This window comes from Petaurus breviceps, unplaced genomic scaffold, assembly GCF_028583685.1.
Source record: "Petaurus breviceps papuanus isolate PSGF00001 unplaced genomic scaffold, PetGlider_PUasm1.0 139, whole genome shotgun sequence".
NCBI classification, from domain to species: domain Eukaryota; kingdom Metazoa; phylum Chordata; class Mammalia; order Diprotodontia; family Petauridae; genus Petaurus; species Petaurus breviceps.
In genome coordinates this window covers 1,635,540-1,650,738 of record NW_027185697.1, presented here as the reverse complement: position 1 = coordinate 1,650,738, position 15,199 = coordinate 1,635,540, and the positions used below count along the sequence as shown (strand labels likewise).

The following is a 15,199-nucleotide window of genomic DNA, read 5'->3' as shown; positions in this document are numbered from 1 at the left end:
TATGTGTGTGTGTGTGTGTGTGTATTTTCACACTTTATATCCACTTGTATTCGTTGTCTTTATATATAGTATAAGTATTATATATAAACAAAACTTATATAAAATAATAATTACAAATACAATATATATACAGGATATATTTATGTGCTTACATGCACATACATGCACAATTGTTTTCCTGTTAGAATAGATGTTCCTTTCAGGTAAGGATTGTTTCGTTCATTGTATCTGTGCCCAAGGGACTAGTCAGAGCCTGGCATATAGTAGATTCTTTTTTTTTTTTTTCAGTTTCTCTGCAGATTTATTTCAGTAAACAATGACATCTTGCAATCAGAAAGCAAAACAATCTTAATTTCACGTTTTTGAGAGGGGGAGGGTGGTATAGAAGGAAAACCCCTTTCCTAAAAGTCATTTCTTTCGTCATTCTAAGTGAACATAAACACACTAAAAATGCTGAGATAAATCGATGATGGCCCTGGATTAGTCTAAAAGTTTGTCACTGGCCAGCAGAAGCATCTAACAGGTGACTGGCTACCCAAACTCCAAAGAGTTCCTCCTAAGCCTTATTAAGACATCCATTTTGACAGAAAACAAAAACCAATTAGCCAACACACAGCATGGCCGAAGATCGGGCATGAGCAGGGGAGTGTCAGGCTCCTGCAGGGCAGTCCAGTGAGCCCCCCAGGCCGTCCTCCCACGTTTGATACTGGCCACTTCTGTCTCCTTCCAGATCAGAGTCCTTCACCTAACCTAAAAACAGCACGTACAACAAGAGCTAGCATTGAGTTTCAGGTTTTTTTGAACGACCGAATTATGCGTTTACTTCAAACAGGCCCAATAAACTGAAGAGGGGCCTGTGCTAAGAGAGCGAGTTAGGAGCACCGGCTTCTCATCCACGGTGCCGAGTTGCTCTACAGCCACAGACACACAGGGAGGTTAAGAAGACAGGAATTCAATGCTCTCACAGATTTCTCGGATCCCGGCTGCGCCCGCTCTGGGGTCTGGCTTTGTTTGTGTTTTGTAAAGGCTTCCCAAACTAAACCCCAGGAGCCCAGCAGGACCAGACCCGCTTGGTGTCACTTGTCCCAGGGTCACGCTCTGCTGCCCAGAGGTTCACACGCTTCACTCCGACCAAGGTCCAAGGGCTTGGAATCCCGGCGTGCGGCTCATTCCCGGGCTATGCTTCTCAGGACATATTTGACTGTGTAGGCAAAGGCGGCGAAGCCAACTATGACGAACAGGTTGGCCAGAGCGCCTCCCAAGAGTCCGTGGTTGCGGTTGGCCTGCTGCAGGCCCGCGTGGTGGGGGCCAGCCATGGGCACGTGCCCGTTCAGGAGCTGAAGCCCGTTCTGACCGTGGTGAGTGTCCCCATCGGGGACCACGTCTGGCAATGGGAGGGGCTGGGGTCGACTGCTGAGTTCATCTTGTGCTTTCTGCTTCTGTTTTATTTCCTCCACCACTTCAGGAAACAGTTCACAAAAAACTTTGTCTTTTAAGTTAAACTCCAAACTCTGTGCAGCAAGTTGTCTTTTTGTGTAGTCTGAAGTTTCTATGCTGCCCAATGTGGGGCCCTTTTCCACCATAAAGCTGAGCAGACCCGTCAAGATTGTTGAGACTGACCAAGCTGGATTCCATGTATCAGGGTGGAAATCAGTGACTGAAAGACATAACCTTGTGTTACATTTAAATCTTCCATTGGGAGTTATCATATAAATACTAGGAGGTTTAAAAGGAAATTCTCTGGGGAAAATTAGTTTTCCATGATAATAGCCACCTTCATAAGGAGTCATCTCAGGTCCCCGGACGACATAGTGCCATTCCAGAATGTTCGAAGGGAGGGGCTCAGCACAAATATAAGGCACTGGGTCTTTTTTGATTCGAAGGTAGTCTTGTTTAAGCCTCTGGGTTGCTGTTGTCGGTGCCCTCTTATTACTGGTGTTGCTCATCCAGGGCCGGGCTGTGGGGCCGCTGCCGGAGTGGGAGTGGGGAAGCCCGAGGCGCCCGCCGCGGGCCCAACAGTCACGTCACGTCTCGGGACCTGGGGGGGGGGGGGGGTTGCCCCGGCGGGGGGGGGGCGGGGGGGCCGGGAGTCCCGCCGCGACCCCGGCGATTGTGACCGCGGCCCCGCCCCGCCCACCTCTCCCTCCGCCGCCGCCGGGGTCGCTCCGCCCGCCGGGAAGGCTAAGGAAGGAGGGCGGGCGGGCGGTGGAGCCGAGCTGAGGCGGAGTCGAGGCCGGGCCGGGCCGGGGAGCCGCCGCCACCACTGCGGTCCGGGAGCGGGCCCGGCACACCCTCAATCGCCGCCGCCACCGCCACCGCTCCGGCTTCCAACCATATAGTAGATTCTTAATACTTGTTCATTGATTGATCTCAGAGATCATTTCATTTAACCCATTCATTTTATAAATGAGCAAACAATGAGCGGTTCGCTCATCCAAGGTCACTCAGGTATGAAGTTGTTGCACTGAGATTCAAACTCTAGTCCTCTGAGTCAAAATCTAATTTGCTTTCCAATATACCAAATTGCCACAAAAAAAAAAAAATAAAAAAACAACTACTATTTAGAATAATAGATTTAGGGCTGGAAGGAATTTTAAAGGTCACCTAGTCCAACAGACTGATTTTACAGAAGGACACATTGGGGCCCAGACAGCTAAAGTGATTTGCCTGAAAATTGAAAGAAGGTAGAAAGGTTGATCTGGGCTACTAACTTCCATTGCCTAATCCAATCCAGCATTCTTTCTGCTGAGACAAGTTGTCTCAATGATGTTTCTAAATGAACTTCGATTTTATCAGTCACTGTACAACTGTACATTAACTTCAGAAATAATATTATATAGATAAAAAATAATAGTATACAGATAAAAACAGTATATGGGTGAAACATGTTCTTAATACTTAATTGAATAAATGAACGTTTGTCTTTTAATGGATTTATATATGCATGGATGCCTTACAATGGTTCCCTGGCCTACAAAACATCATTTGAAAGCATGCTTTAGGCTTGCATGCACAGCTTCATCTGAATCACTGAGAAAATGTTGAGCTGGATAGGGCCTAGAAGAGAACTCTATAATCTAAAACTAATGCCTTCCCTCTTTATTGATGCTAATCTATTCATCAGCACTCTTTAGATACTACTTTCACTATGAATTTTCCAAGCTTAACTATTATATGATTCATATATATTGCATACATGCATACCACAAAATATTTTGTTACAGCTTTTCTGAAATCACAATATAACATGTCTATACTAGTTCCAAATTCTAGTAATATAATAACTTCCCCCTAAAAATTTAGAAAGAAAATGAGTTTGCTTGGCATGACTTTTTCTTAGTGAACCAATAGTGATTCCTTTTGATCATCCTTTTCCATGTTCCTTCATTCAGTATTTATTAAGTATTGTCTAGAAATAAAAAGGCAAAAATCAGAAATACATGTCCATAAATAAATAGATACAAATCTTTATACAAAGATATATTTTGTAGGGTGAAGAGGGAACTAGCAATTGTGGTGATAAGGATAAGTCTCACATAGGAAGCAACATCTGAGCTGTCTCAAAGGAAGCTAATATTTTTAAGAGGTGGAAGTAAGGAAGGGTCTATGTTCTAGGCTTGGGGGTACAGCATGAGCAAAAACACAGAGATGGGAGATGGAACATCACCATCAATGGTGAAGAGCAGAAAAAATAGTTTGACTGGAATGTAGAGGGCATAAAGAAGACAAACATGCAATGAGTTTTAAAAGGTAGCCTAGACAGAGTTTCTTAAGGATTTGAAATGTTGGAGGAATTTTTGAATCATCTAAGAACCCATTCTAAAATTTTACATGAAATCAACATCAAACTTAACAGCCTATAGCTTCCATGATCCTTCTTTTAGAAAATCAGTACATGTGTGAGTATCTAATCTTCTGGAATTTCTCCCATTTATCTTGAGTTCTCACTGATTGCCAACAGTCATTATATCCACCCATTTCCAAGTTCAGGACATATAAACCTGGAAACTTTAACTCATTTCAAATGTCTAGCTGCAATCTTAGCATGTTTTTCAATTTTCACCCAAGGACGTTCATTCTTTCCCTTCCATTTTTTAAATTATTTTCCATGATAGAGAGAAGGGGAGTTCAATTAGGTATGCTTTCTGCCTGTTGTCTATTAACATTATATCATCTGCTTCAAACAATGGATCTGGCCATTCCTTATTCACCTTCTTTCTTGGAATATAGCTAAATGGAAAAAAAATTCATTGTTCTTAATGATTTTTCAAAAGTCTGAGTGCAGCTCATTATGGGCTCTAGCCTTCCTAAACTGTTCTTTCAAGTTGGCCCACCTCGTTTGTATTTGTCCTCAGGTATGTGCCTCTCCTTCCATCTTTTTGTAAATATGCCTTTTTGTACATACCCTCTCTTTTCTTTTGTGATAATAAGAGCCCCAAATTGAATTTCCTCTAACAAACGTGTGATTTTTCATAGAAGCTATTTCAAGGTATTATCTATTCATACCTGTTCTTCAACCACATAAATGATTCAGGACTGATCACCACAGGGAAGGACATAGAAAACACAACAGAAAACACTGTTGCAACCTAGGACAAAAACAACGTTCATCTGAACTTGAAATTACAAATGTTGGGTTGTTTTTGTTTTTTGGTGGCTAATACCATGCAAATGGAAAAGTTCAGGAAAAGATATCTGACTGGTCAAAATACTGAGATAGCCTCCATATGGACTAAAATGAATAGGTCTACAGCCAGGGCAGACAAAGGATGATGAGAGAGATAATTGAAATATGGAAAATTAAAAATGGAATATGGGTTCATTACCCATATCACAAAGAACCCAGATTATAAAGGCAGGGAAAAGGTAGCTTCATACAGATATGAAAACTATTTAGCATATGTATATTAGCATAATATGTATGCCAAGAGATTGTAAAGGGTAAAGATGGAATGATAACAATGGACATTGATATAGCACTTCCCAATCTGAAGTGTTTTATAAACATTTTCTCAGTCCTCTCAACAGTCCTATTATGTATAATCAGTATTATTACCTTTATTTTACAGCCAAAGAAACAAGGTTCAGTGAGACTGAGTGACTTCCTCACTGATGACAGGTGTCACAAAAATGACAACAGGCAGTGTCACTTTGGTGTGACAGTGCTGATGTCACAGAAGTGGGATTAAAACCCAGGGCTTTCTTGACTCAAAGTTCAGGGTTCTTCCTGCTATTCCATGTTGCCTCTCACATCAATAATTTTGAGGAATATGCAAAGAAATTCACAGATAATATAGGAATGATGGGTTTGTGAGGTATAATAATTGTTTGTATCTGAGGAAGAGAGACACATTTCACACTGAAAAGAGAAAAAAATCCCCCTTTTGGTTTAAACCTGCGATTTCATCAGTATAAGGACCTCCCAATATTAAAACTCCCTCTACTGATGCAAATCCTTAGCTGGTACATTAGCAAGAACACTGACTTTGTAGTCAGAAGATTTGAATCTTGACTCTATTGTTTCTCCTAGTATGGTCAAAGGTATGTGACAACTTTTCTGGACCTCTGTTTCTGTATATATGTCCTAAGTGACCCTTCTTGTTCTAAACCTATAATTCTATGAACATCAGCTGAGAGAGTTGAATGGGCCAGAGAGTGTCTTGCTCATGATCATGCAGCAACTGTATGTTGAAGACAATATTTTAATGTCTTTCTGACTCCAAGTCAGGCCTTCCAGCCACCAGATCATACTGTATCTTCAGGAATCTATGTAAATAAAATTTATTGAAGTTAAAATAGCGAATACAGCTGGAGGGAAGTCAAGCTATGAAACACCAACATAAGATTCTTTTTATCCTCATCTGGGACATGCCATAACATTGACAGGTCCATCTAGGTACTGGTCAGTTCTTGCAGGAAAAGAGGCTGCTCAGTTCTTCCAGGTAAACAGTCTGACCTGAGTATTTAGTTCCTGAATATTTTGGTCTCCCTAGTGTTAGAGTTAGGAGGACAAAAAAAGCTGGAGTCCTTAAAAAAAAGTTGGAGTTGGAATTCTAGGCCATATGAACAATAAGATGGAGGCCTAGCCACTTTCTCTAATCCCCACAAACTCTCAGATCTCAGCTCGCTCCAAAATAGAAATTATGCATCAAAAATAAAGAAACTTTGGCTGGCTCCAAAGCCTAGGACACCCAGAAGCCAAAAGAAGGTTAAAAAAGAAAAAAACATAAAACCAATGCTCACTGACCTTGAGCTCATTCAGAAGCTCTTCCCTTTTCATGATCCCAATAGTGAGGCTGCACCAGCAGGACCCAAGGACACTACACACAAGTCCCCAAAATCCTAGTCCCCCCTTCTCTTCCAAGTGCCATGGAGGCTCTGGCTCTGGGTTACAGAAGATTACTTGGTCAATAATACACAGAAGAGTAGCAGGTAGCAACCATTCAAGAACAAAAGTTTGCTGGGGTCCACAATACTGTGGCACCAATGCCAGGGTCCACAACCCCATGGTCCTGCCTGGCACAGCAGTTCTAGGACCAGAGAGAGTGTGACAGGATGCCATGTGTGGAGAGTGCTATGCAGCACTCCAATAATCCTGAGAGAAAGAGACCAGCATCTAGCTGGGACCAATTGTGACCACTCAAAAGTCACTTAGGGCAGAGACCTAAGCTGGTGAACTATGAATTGTCCAGCCTTTGAGGCTTTGGCATCCAGCCTTCAAGGAATCATAATCAGGGAGGAGGGAGTCAAGAAGTGAATAAGGAAAATAAGGTGAGAGACTTAAAATACCAAAGATTTCAAGAAGAAGAAATCTCAAAGACCTTAAAATAAACAAATTAAGTTAATAGGGAAAATGATAATAGAAGAAACTATGAACTCCAGGTCTAGTGAATGAGTTGAAGCATCTATAAATAAATATTTCAAAATGAAGAAAAATGATCCAACACTCGATGAGAAAGAAGATCCTGTGAAATTTGAGAACGTGGAACAATAACACATGGTTTCTGATTGGTTTAAAAGATAATTAAGAATTGGGGAGGCTAGGTGGTGCAGTGAATAGAGCACTGGCCCTGGAGTCAGAAGGACCTGAGTTCAAATTCGGCCTCAGACACTTAACACAAAAACTAGCCATGTGACCTTGGGCAAGTCACTTAACTCCAACTGCCCTCCAAAAAGCAAAAAACAACAAAAAAAAAGAATTAAGAATTATAGAAATGGAATTGTCTTGTGCAGCAAAAGTAATGAACAGAATATTCCAGTCCCAGGAATATTAGATGACTTACCCCGGGTCACATAGATATTATGTCTGATTTGAATTCATGATTCCACTGATTCCACTTTACCACAAGTTAGAAGCAATCTCATGTGTCATCTATCCAAAAATCATACCTCAAACAGGAATCCTCTACACAATATCCCTCTACCTGACAAATATTGATGAATCTATTCTGAAAGTCTTACAATGGATAAGCAACTCACTATTTCTCCAGAGAGTCCATTTGATTTTCAGATCAGTATAATTATTCTAAGGGCAGTTAGTGTGATCCAGTGGATACAGCAGGCTCATGCCTTAAGTCAGGAAAACCTGAGTTTGGCCTCAGATACTTACTAGCTATTTGACTCTTGGCAAGTCATTGTTAAATGTTTGCCTCAGTTTCCTCATCTATAAAATGAGCTGGGAAAGAAATGGCAAACACTCCAGTATCTTTGCCAAGAAAATCCCAAATGGGATCACAAAGAGTCTGGAGTGACTGAACAACAATTAACCTAAAATTTTCCCTATTTTAACTTCAAATTTGATGTGCTGCAATTTCTTCTCACTGATCCTACTTTTGTTTTCTGGAATAACTCGAACAAATCCAATCCTTCTTTCTGATGAAGGTCTTTTGAATATTTGAGAGAGCTGTCATATCCTCCCTAAATCCTCTCTCCTCTGGGCTAACCATTGCCATTTGCTTCCAACATCCCTCACATGATAGAGTCTGAATTCCTCTTGGAGATGCCCATCTCATCAAAGTCCCAGTAAAATATGGTTCCCAAAATTGAACAATTCAATTTAATAAGCATTTTTAAGCATGTATAGCATCCAAGTTATCATGTTAGGTACTGGAAGGGTTGGAGTGGAGGAGAGAGAAGTTGTACAAAATGAAAGTGATTTCCCTCAAGGACAAAAAGATTTCACTTTCCAGATATGACCTGACTGGATATGAGCCCAGTGGATTTATCACCTCCTTTACTCCGGATATGTTGATACTTAAAGCACCTATATCTCATTGCTGTGAGTATTCTATCTAATACTATAGGCTGTAGCACATCAAAACTGACCACTCTGTACAATGCTTGGCAATGTGTTCCATAGGTAGACTGGTCAAAAGTCCTAGTAATTTTCTGTTAAATCTCTTAGTATTTCATGAATACTGATTAAGCCCATGAGCTTTCTATTATTAACCATCTTTCTTGATACTTAACCAGCTATTTTTATTTGCCCGCAGTCGTGCATAGGAGGCAACTAGATGATACACTGGATAAAATCGGAGGACTTGAGGTTAGGAAGACCCTAGTTCATATCCTGCCTCTGACATTTATTAGCCACACATCCCAAAGCAAGTAACTTAATCTTTCTTGATTACAATTTCATCATCTTTAAAATGGGGATAGTACCTACCTCCCAGGGTTATTGTGAGGACCAAATGAGATAACATGTGCGTAGAACTTTGCAAACCTATGTAAATGCTAGTCACAGTCATTGTCAAAGTTGCTGTCATCATCATAGTAGTAGTAATTGTAACAGCAAGAACCCTAGCATACCCAGGATGGTTCTTTCATCTGCTTTACTGAAGGAAAGCAACTTTAAAGGGGTCGACAATCTTTAATTAATTAATTTAATTTATATATATGTGTGTGTGTGTGTATACATATATGTATATATGGTGTATGTGTGTATGTGTATATACATGCTCTAAATATGAACCTTTGTTGTACGAAGACTATTTGAGACCATTAAAAAAAAAATTCCCAAAGGCAACAGAACTGGCTCTCATTTCATTCTGGGCCCAGATCATTATCCATTTGCAATCTCTTATAAAAGCTTATAAAACATGACACATATATTACCTAATTTAGTTCTCACAACTCTTTGGGGGTAGTAGTAGTAGTATATACCAGAACCTACAGATGTTGTCATCTCCATTTTATAAATGGGGAAACTAAGACTAAGAAATGTAAAATGACTTGTCAAGGATCATTCAGTTAATTTTTGATGTAGAATCTGAACCCAAATTTTCCTGACTATACAATGCTTTATCTATGATACCATGCTGGCTCTCGGCCATGATTTATCCCAAATGAACACATACCCAATAAAGACAACTATTTCCTTTATTCTGTGCTCACAAACTGCCCCTTTAAGAGTGAGTTATAAAATTTTACTATGAATTGATGCTTAAGTCTAAGGGCTATAGGAAGGAAAGAGACAAGTATTTATTAAGCACCTACCATGGGCCAGGAACTGGACTAAGTTCTTTACAAATAGAATGGTAGTTACCTTCTTACGATTGGTAATATAAATGTTGTCTTGTACTAAGATCTTTAGGTTTCTTGATTTGTTTCTCTCCACTCTTCACAATGTTTTACATATTTTTGAGTCTATAAACACTTTCTGCCCTTTTTTCCTCATTGTTGTCTTCATTAATATCTTCCTGTGTAGGGGCAGCCAGGTGGCTCAGCAAGTAAGAGCACCGGCTCCAGTGTCGGGATGACCTGGGGATCAAATCTGGGCTCAGATACTTAGTACCACACCCAGAAATAATTGGCTGTGTAACCTTGAGCAAGTTATTTAACCCTGATTGCTTTAAAAAAAATCTTCCTGTGAAGGAATGGGTAGCTGTGCATTATTTTCTTAATGAGCCCTAAGTAAGAATGGAATATTACAGAGATACTCACTTGTGATTCCTGATCTGTTGAATTAGCTATACAGTTCAAAAAGGTTATATGTTACTTGGTTAATGTATCAGTAGGCCTAAAACACAAAACAAAAACAAAAACAAAAACAAAAAACAACCCAGCAAATTAATAGTAATAATTAATTATTCAGTGAGGGTGTGCAGTATCTGGATTGCTGACCAGGTAGCACTCTCCTTGGCCTATCAGTTCCCAAAGTGGATGATACTGCCCCCTGAGGAGTAGTGGAATGATCCAGGGGTTAGTAGAAGCCTTGGGTGCAATTAAGGGAGAGAGTGTTGAATAAAAATAAGAAGGTGGTAAAAGTATAAAGAAAGAAGAGATGAAAATTTTTAGGAAAAAAACATTTGTGCGTGTTTCATCTGTCGTGTAATGGAGTTAAAGTTGTAATGATTACATTATTTCCCACATAAACACACAAAATGCAAGTTATAACCCATCAGTGGTCAAGTTCGCTGACAGATCTTAACAAGCAAGTGTTGCAGGTGAGCATGTCACATATTGTTGGAAAGTCCAGCATGCATCAGTAGGAATATGTACCTATAATGACTCGTTTACAATATGATACTATATGGTTACATGATGCAATATTGCATCATCAAAATTTAAATGCAGGGAAAACTCCACAAATTTAAAATAAATTATTAAATTTAAGATGTCATTTTTTTTAATTTACACTTTTTTGAAATGACACAAATTTCCAAAAGAAAAAATAACAGAAAACATTAAAGGGTTAAAGAAAGCAGGGGTTTTTTTGAGGGGCAGGGAATCTGAGTAATTTTTTTTTTTTAAGGAGGTGGTAAGCCAAATAAGTTTGGGAACTTCTGGTCTATACAAGTATGTCTCTCAGTTACTCTGGCACAGAATACCAGATAACTACCAGAAGGTCCTCAGTATGAAAATGTCTTTGTAGCTCCTGTGCCAAAGAAGCTGAACTACAGCCATAGCAGCAAGAAATTCAAAGCCTTCCTAGTTATCTCAGGAGTTACCTAACATATGACAAAAGAATATTATAAAAATATTAAAAATATAAAATATTTTCTACTAACACATCTCTGGAGTACCCACTAGCCTCACCTATCTCTGGTCATGACTTTTACCCCTCCCCAATACCATCTGCATGCAAGCAAGCTCATGTTCACACACACACACACAGACGCACAATAAAATGCAGTCCCACAATATACTATAATAAGAAAATTTGAATAATGTGAAAACAAAAGGAAAAGGTCGTGTTCCTGTATTGTGCTAACCTGATTGTGTCCCCTACTCTTAAATAACATCAAGGAAATTTTAAAATGTGTTAGAGATCCTCCTCTTAGCATAGAAACTACAGCAGATATCTGTAATAGTCTCCTCTGGCAACTATGTTCCATGTCCTTTCCAGTTTTGCTTTTCTTCTATACCTCATCACCCATCCAATCATTTCATCCTTCTTCACTGTCAAAGGTAGGAGGAAGAAATTACCCAACTACCTCACCTGTCCTCATGGAAAAGGGATAAGGGGACTGTTGTTTGTCTGGCAACCAAGCTCTGGATCACCAGACATGACAATCAAAATCTGGAGAAGAACAGTTGGGGGAAAAATGCCTTCTTGTTGCTCACACAACCAAGCAGCTTCTCATCACAGGATTCAGGCTCTTCCCTTTGTTTATGTTAGTCTTCCTTTATGCTCTATGGTCTGGGTCCCCTCATCAGCACTTATCACAGCCATTTTCAATCAGTGACTGATAGTCTGTAGTGACAGTAGCAATGGTCCCAGCCACTCTCATCACTCATATAGAAGTCTGGAAATCTCAGTCTCAAAGCCAACTGTAGCTTGTCTGCATAGTAATCGGTAAGTCTGGGGCCAGTGTTAAGTGACACTATCCCCTGTGGGGGTTAGGAATTCTGAATCTAAAGGGCAGCAGATGGAATAGGGGAACGAATTCTGCATGTCACTCTGCAGACCTTGGGCCTCCTTCTTTTCTATCCATTTGCTTCATACCCTATCCTGTGTTTGAGCCAGAGTCTTCTCTGTCCTAGATCTTACTGTGTCAAACTCAAATAAAAATAGGATTCATTAACCCATACATAAGGATTCCTGAAAGCTGAATATTGATTTAGCTTTTAAATGTAATCTTATGAAAGTTTGATTGTACTTTTATTTATTTTGTTAAATATCTCCCAATTACATTTTAGCACTAGTAATTCCCATTTACTTATATAGCTGGTTCAGTCACACTTGGGGGTGTTGTGAGCTGCATACAGCCCATGGCCCCCATGTTTGACACCTCTGTTGTAGAGAATCAAGGCAATTCCATTTCCAGTGGTGACTCATGAATACCATTTTCCTCTGAGAAAACATCCATGGCCCATGAGTCCCCGTAGAGATGGAACCATACTAAAGAAGCCTATATAAGAATTATCTCGGGGCGGCTAGGTGGTGCAGTGAGTAGAACGCTGGCCCCAGAGTCAGGAGGACCCGAGTTCGGTTCCGGCCTCAGACACTTAACACCTACACAAAAAAAAAAAAACTATCCGTGTAACCTTGGGCAAGTTACTTAACTCCAATTGCCCTCCAAAAGGCAAAAGAAACCCAAAAACAAAAAAAAGAATTATCTAGAAGTGGGGCGGCCAGATAGAACAACAAATAAGAGCACAAGAGACCCACTCCTCCCATCTGGAAATCACTCTCCTATAGAAGCCATAAAATCAATCATGGAAAATTTTCCTCTCTTGGTTATCAATCAGTAGACATGTATTAAGCACCTACTATATGCCAGACATTGTTCTAGACTCTGAGAATATCAGTACACAACATTCCATTCTCACAATGAGCTTAGATCCTATTTAACTTGCTCACTGCTCAGAAAAGCTGGAGGGCCAATGGCAAAGCCATACTCCTAAATGTAACGTGTACTAAATAGATCATTTGAATGTCTTTTCCTAAAGAACTCTCTCCCTATATTTTCTGGTGACCAGATGCCTCATTCCCTTTGTGCTGTCTTGGCTCAACTTTGTAAGCAGAGCTAAGGCTCTGGACAGGTATGTGGAGATCTAGAGCATAACCTGCAAAGGGAGGGAAATAGGTCAGCATTGAAATGTACTTTTCACTGAAATCACATATTCTTAGGTTGAAAAAATTCTGCTCATCACAACACATTGTCCCTTATTCTGTAACAAGCTCCACATGCTACACTGAAGGCTGAATCTCTGGAAGTCAGGATACAGAAAAAGAGTAATTTTTAAGTTTAACATAAATGTATCTTTCAAACTTTGTTCTTCTTTACAAATGGCAATGTCCATTCTCTGCATGGACATGTTGAATGTATGTATATATGTGTGAATAATAAGAGCCAATAGTTATAATTTATATAATTAGCTATATGTATGTGTGCATGTATATGTGTGTGCGTGCGTGTGTGTATGTATATGTGTGTCTGTACATGTGTGAGTGTGTGTGTTTTCCATCAGGGACAACATCTTGGTCACTGAAATAAGATTATAACAGAATCATAAAACATTCAATCTAGAAGAAAATCTAGAAATTAGAAGGAATAATGTCACCAATTTCAAGCTGGAAAAGACCCTTAGACATTATTTAATTATTCACCTCATTTTAGAGACAAGGAAACTGAGATCTAGAGACATTAAGTAATTTGTCCAAAGGCATATAGACAGTCAATAACTGAGACAGATTTGAACCCATGTCTCCTGACATCAAAGCCAGTGCATTATGCCACCTCATCAAATCCAATCCCTTTACTTTACATATAAAGAAACTGAGGCAAAATAGGATGAAATAACGTACCTAAAATCCCACAGTTTCTAGATTGCAACGCTTGGATTTAGATGAAAACCCAGGGATTCTTATCCCAAGCCCAGTGTTCTTTGCCCTCAGCAGAGCAGCATTCCCAAGCAGACATCTAATTTACAGAGAGATTAGATAGATGATTGTGATAGTAATGGCAATTAAAGATTCCCCTGTATTGGCTTGGTTTTCAAACTGATTGTGTTAAAACCCAGAGCTTGTTAATCCCACCTGTGGGATGGACTTTTTGATGTGAAAAGAAAGTCCTGAACTGGGAGGAGCTGGTGACGTAGATTTGGAGGCACAAGAGAGAGAGGCAGAAGGACCTTTCTGGAAGCAGCACCTCGTGGAGAGAGAGAGACTAAGAGAATTGCTGGTGGCCGCTTTGAATTGCCCTGGACTTTTGAGACCTGCCCCCTGAGCTGCCAAGGACTGAGGAGACATGGCTGTTTTGCTGGTACTTTGTCTGTCTGTTTTGATGTTGTTTTGCCAGATTTGTCCGCTGGTGAAAGACAGTCCTGTTGTTGAAGAAGTCCTGGAACCTGGCTTTTGGTTAAGAAGCCCTGAGACTGTCCTGCAGACAGAGAGTGAATACTGTCCACTGGCGAAGGACAGTGCTGTTGTTGCAGAGGTCTGGAGACTGTCCTGCAGACAGAATGAATACTGTCCACTGGTGAAGGACAGTGCTGTTGTTGCAGGGGTCTGGAGACTGTCCTGCAGACAGAGTGAATACTGTCCACTGGTGAAGGACAGTGCTGTTGTTGCAGGGGTCTGGGAACCTTTCTGTTGGTTCAGAAGCCCTGAAGAAGGATTTTCTTGTTGTATGTTTACAGAAATCCTGGGAGAGGGCTTTGCTAATGTGTTCAGGGGTTCTAGGACTGTTCTACAGACAGAAGATGAATTCATGAAGGGACTGGCAATGTATCTTGTGGCCTTGCTGAGCCTTGTCTCCCCAGGAACTAAGATTGCTGAGAACTTGCCTGTGTTAAGATGAAGAAAAGACCTCCATTTGGGTATTAAGTGCTGTGCTTAAACTTGATGTAACTCTGGGGTAGATTCAATTGTGATCCAGGGGTGGGGAACTTTTGACCTTATGTTTGGAAACTAATCTCCATTTGAGAAGAGGGGCTTTGTGGTGGACTTAATTAAGGTATAGCCTAGGGGTGGAGAAGTATTTAGAACCGAGACTTTGTAATTGATTGAATGATTGGAAGGTCCTGGGGTGGGGTAGTCCTTGGAGATTATTTAATCACACTTAGTAAATGCTGTATTTTGGAATGATATCATGTTTTTATCTTCTCTGTTCTTGGTTTGTCACTGAATAAAATGGAGAGCACCTATGCTGGTATTTTGAACCTGGGAAGTTGCCTTTCCTTGGCATTATATTACAATGATAGATGATAGATAGATAGATAGATAGATAGATAGATAGATAGATAGATAGAT

The 15,199-nt window shown here is 40.3% G+C and overlaps 1 pseudogene; it reads right to left on the bottom strand.

Moving 5' to 3' along the window:
• Window positions 1-268: 268 nt before the first annotated feature.
• LOC138144541 (ubiquitin-conjugating enzyme E2 J2 pseudogene) lies at window positions 269-1,996 on the bottom strand (annotated as a pseudogene).
• Between the last annotated feature and the right edge of the window lie 13,203 nt (window positions 1,997-15,199).